This window comes from Grammomys surdaster, unplaced genomic scaffold (genome assembly GCF_004785775.1).
Source record: "Grammomys surdaster isolate TR1022 unplaced genomic scaffold, NIH_TR_1.0 125749, whole genome shotgun sequence".
Lineage (NCBI taxonomy): Eukaryota > Metazoa > Chordata > Mammalia > Rodentia > Muridae > Grammomys > Grammomys surdaster.
The window spans coordinates 1,299,712-1,305,022 of NW_021620581.1; the positions used below are offsets into that span (position 1 = coordinate 1,299,712).

A 5,311-nucleotide genomic window follows, 5' to 3' on the forward strand; every position below is an offset into this window, starting at 1 on the left:
GCACTCAAAGGAGAGGAAGGAAGGGGAAACTACAGTCAAGGTGTAAATTACATAAATAAATTAGTTAAAAAATATAGTTCTGAATTTTCCTACTATTGCACATTAAATTTGTATAAAAACACATATAAATTTGGTTTTCATCCATTTTTTTGTGAGAGTTTTTAGTAAATCCAGAGCCTGCCCCTGAATCTTTCCATGCTTTCCTATGAGTCTTCTCTCTTACACTTGATCCCACTCTTGTATTATCTTCTACAATTAGGTTTTCCCTAGAGCTACTGCTGTTCTCTTAAATATCCAGAAATAAGAGCTAAATAATCTATTTACTTTGGTGTTTATAAAGTAAGTTAGGCTAAGCTATTCCATTAGTAGTAATAAAAACAGACCCATAGCCACCTGCAACATACACAGTATTAAACGTTATTTTCAGACAATTCTAGCTTCACAGAAAAATAGACTAAAATTCACTAATGATTTTTTGTAGCTTCTGTCTCCAAATGTAGGAATTAGCCACTATTACTTTCCCACACCACTGTGATTACAAAATTTTATAAATGGTAAACTTAATATTGATGTATTAGTATCATTAAAAGTTAATAGTTGGTAGGGTTCAGTCCTAGTGTGGTATATTCTGTTTTGATAATAAATGTATCCATTACTATAAATATAAATGCATAATATGTGCTTATGTAATTATATTAATTAATTACATTATTAAAGTAATAAAATATAAAATATATTTATTTAAATATAAACATAAGTAATACTTTTATGGTCTACCCAGACATTAATTCTTTATCCATCTTCCATAATCTTTGTAATCATTTAACATTTTCACTCTTTATATAGGTTCAACATTTTAGAGTTTTATACAGTTGGATTCACAGCATGCAGCCTCTTTAGGGTGGTTTTATTTTTCTTTTTCCATGTATGTATTTATTTACTTACTGACTTACTTTATATCCTGATCCAGGCCCACCTTCCTCCTCTCCTCCCAGTCCCAGTCCCACTTTAACACCCCTTTCACATTCCCTCATCCCCTATTCCTCAGAGAAAGGGATGGGTAGCCATGCACTTAAGTACATTAAGTCACAGCAGGACTAAGCACATCCTCTCCTGCAAAGTGAGCCATCCATCAAAATGGCTGGAGTATGTTTGCTGCAGGAGAAAGCTCCGGTGCAGTTCCTTGAGTGAACAGAACTATAGTGAAATATGGGACTGGGGAGAGCTAAGAAGCCAGAATGAAATTTCACAACGAAACTTCACTAAATCTGCCCAATCATTAGACATCTGTTGACTATGTGTCAAAACTTCACTAGAGGTAACTGAGATGAAAAGCTATCTTGCAGTTGGGAGCTGGATCTCAGGTTAAAATTACTAGCTGCTCATGCCTGAGGTTCTGATTTGCATCCCGGTATCATGAATAGTGGGATGCAGCAGTGTATGCCTATAATCCTTGTACTCCCTTGGCAATATGGGAGAAGAGCAGAAGAATGGGCCAACATCTTGCAGGCCCGCCATCATGGACTACAGACTGCAGCAGCAGAAACAAGTGAAGTCCTTTCATCACAAGGTGGAAGGAAGAACCACCTTGAAATATGTTCTCTGCCATTCCTAACAACACACATATTATCCACCCTCATGCATACATACACAAATGATTTCTTTTCAAACTTCAATTGATCTGGGGCTAGACATTTGGCTAAGAACTTCCTGCTCTTGCAGAGGAGACAAGTTCAGTTTCAAGCACTCACAGGAACACTTTCAACCATCTGTAACTCTGGCTCTGTGAAATCTGGCACCCTCTTCTGTCCTCTGGGGACATCTGGATCACATGTGGTACACTTCACATGCAGGAAACACACACTACACACAGTGGATTTAGTAGTCTGCTGTGTCTCACATGACCATGGAGGCAGAAGAGCACCAGAGAAGGAGTTCTAGGCCTCAAAATTCTGGTGCTCCTACCCAGAAAAAGCCATGCCCTACATATGCTGTATTCATCTGTAACTCTAGCAGCAGGCCACCATTCTTCTCTGCATATTTCGGTTTCCTGTTTTTTGTTGATGGGGATAAAACCTTCCTGACTATATGTGTTATACAAGTGTTCAATCACCTAGGGACATCCCATCTTGGGTCCCTCATGTCACCAATAGTGACAGCTCAGAGCAATTTTCTCTTCTCTTAGCCCTGAGTCATTCACACCTCCCTAGGCCCTTTACTTGGTCTTATTATTGCCTTGGTTTACACCACTGAAAAGGGACTACTTGCCCCAGGGATCCCCTCTGCAGCCATCCTGTACTTATATTTGTGATAAAAATGGAATTCTAACTTGCATTCCTGACAGGGCTGTTGCAGTTGAACTTAAACCTTTTCATAGAAAAAAATAAGTCTTTTCTTCAGTTACCCTGCTAATACAGGAACTCTCACTGTGCAGCTGGTGCTCAGTGAAGGTCTGGGAAAGAGACTGCATTCACCTTACGTTAGCTTTCGTTTTAATTAGCTAACCAGAAAAGGAAACTAAAACTAATAAAGCAATCAAAAATAATTTTATTCTGTTTTTCAAGAAAATGCCAAGTTATTTCCCATTTCCTGGGTAGTTCCTATTAGAATACCACGGTATCTTGAAACATACTACAAATTAGATATAAGTCATTCTCATTTGTTTACAAAACAATAAAATTCTCCCAAAATGGAGCAACAACAGGAGGTATGTTATAATGCTATTCATAAACTTAAAATTCTCCAGCTGCCTTGTAGTAAAAGTAGCAACATTTTGTAATAACAAGGAACTCTAAGTCATCCAGTCAGTACAAGAATGGAATGGTTCACACTCTCCTCCCACCAGCTCTCAAAAGAGAGTACAGTATTTAGACCAAACACTCTACCTGAACTGATGTTGGATGGGAACTGTCAGTGCACTAGAATATGTGCTGGCCATAGCAGTAGTACCATCTGCTTGGTGAACCTGATTAGGTTCTCTCTATCTCATCTCTCAAAGCCTTTTCATACCTGGTGGGGCAGGATTGAGTATCCTGATTAATGAGTCAGGAAAAAAAGCCTCAATATTTTCATTTTGGTGGTTTCTGCGTGTGTCCTGGGCCCCTACAGAAACTCATGGCTTGAAGAATCTCTGTCCAGCACCTGCTTGTATTCCAGGTACCCTTCCTGCACAAAGTGCTCAGTAATGAGGCTTCTGTCCTATGCATATATGAAATGATCTCTCCCTGCATACAGCCCCACGTTGTTCAATATATTCCATAGCACCTCCTCACTGTTGTCTATGAAGATGGTACATAGCATGATGTTTTCCAGGCCTGTCTTGGGTATGCCTGGAAAAACCATGCTGCATCCCATCATAGGTGATCCCCAGTGTGGGGACAAGAGAGTAGGAGTGGACAAGGGACTTTCTTTCTATAATCACTGGAGAATGCTTCACATCAGAGTAACATAAACTTATTCTGAGAATTCACCTCAAGGACAAACATCAGCCTCATGCAGTCAGCGGACTTAGTAAAGACCACAGGGTAACTGCTCCTAATAGTCTCAGATGACTATATACAGAATCTCTGCCATGGATGTCAGCTGTTTCCTCCTGTTTTTGATGAGCAAGGAACAGGATCAAATCAACTACCTTTCTATTGACTTCAATTACTTGGCTGCTTGAAACCCCAGCTGATGGTGTTCCTGCAGTGGACCCCATGGCAATGGGGGGATAGGAGGCTCTCTGAGAACTCTGGAATGAACCCCATCAAGCCTCCTACAAACATATTTTCTGAGGTGGTAGTGGGCTCTAGCTCCCTCACATCTGCTATGGTGATCTGGGAGCCCTACAGGTCCCTTGCCTCCCTTTGGGGCCAAGTACTGTCCGGGAGGTTGAAGTTCTGGCTGTCCTCAGGAAGATCCATGCTGAGTTTTCTTGAGAACACAAGGATGAAGACTCACAGGTCTGAGGGAAAAAGGGAGAGGGTGAGTGGATTCTGACAGCTATCCTTTGGGTAGCTCTCAAAACCCCCTACTACAAGATTTTGCTTGGAGGATGCTTTATGGTCCTGCACGTGTCTCTTACGGCTAATCTGTGATAGCCTCCTTTTGTCTGAGGTGAATTCTCAGAATAAGTTTATGTTACTCTGACGTGGAGCATTCTCCAGTCCTGCCAGAAGTTCACCTTCAGACAGGCACTGTTTGGGTGTTGTAGAGGATTTCTGTTGCTTATTCGGTTTCTTCTCAGCCTCTTAAAGATACACAGAAATATTTCTTTCCTCATCTCTTTGGAAATATTGCTGCTTCCATGAACAATTGGTGAGAAATTACCACTCTCCTTTTAGGGATCATGTATGCAGCTTTTCCCCCTTCTCTGAATAAATGGCAAATTGGTTCCTGACTTCATTCTTATTTGGTCTCACATTTCCTTCTCTCCAGAAACCTCAATATTTTTTTATAAAAAGTTTGTTTTGCAAATGATTTGCTTTCTGTCTTAATTAGTTTTTGAGCAAAGAGAAGCAAACCAGTCTCTGGCAGAACCCCTGGGCCAGAGGTCTTCAGGAATAAGATCTGCCTCTTCAGGGCTCTGGGTGGAGGTAGGGAAGGAGGTGTTTGTTCACCACAAGAAATGGATGCCTTGGTCTTGTTCTACTTTTTTAGGAGGATGAGCTACCATGATTTTCTGAACTATTTTTAAGCAGAGTTTAAACAAGATGCTTTAGAGGTAGCCAGATCTTTTCAGTATCATCATAAGAGAATTATTGATAAGGGGTCAGGTTTTCTATTAATACTAAGGATTGACCCTTTTCAGATAGTTTCTGATAGTAGCATTATGAAGTTTGAGACTCTGGGCAAAGACCACAGACTCAATCAGGATTATAATAGTTTAAATTTATTGAGATTGCTAGCAGGACAGTAATCTCTGAGACAAAATAGACACTGTTCCATGAAAGTTGGGGAGCAGGTGAGGGAAGGGTTTTAAAAGCAAAAATCTCATGGAGACATTGAGTATCTGCACAAGCAAGCCAGGGGCTATTCTGCTCTACAAAGATTAGTTATGGTAACATCAAAAAAAGTCCTTAAATGTCTGCACAAGCAGGCTACAGTATCGTAAAAGAAGTTAATTATAGTAACAAAGCATATAGTCATCGCTGTATATTTCTGAGTGGAAGTCACTGAGTCAGGGTTACCAGGAACATGACTTGGATTGAGTTGAATCTGAGACAAATATCTATTAGAGACTAAGATGGATGCCTTCTATAAAGTGGAAATCCTTTAGTCATCACATTCGCATTTTGAGCACTGAATGATTCACCAATGCTGAAGAATC

General features: G+C 40.1%; 1 pseudogene; it reads right to left on the reverse strand.

Annotated features, from left to right (window-relative positions):
- Positions 1-2,969: 2,969 nt before the first annotated feature.
- Positions 2,970-3,905, reverse strand: LOC114639631 (annotated as a pseudogene).
- Between the last annotated feature and the right edge of the window lie 1,406 nt (positions 3,906-5,311).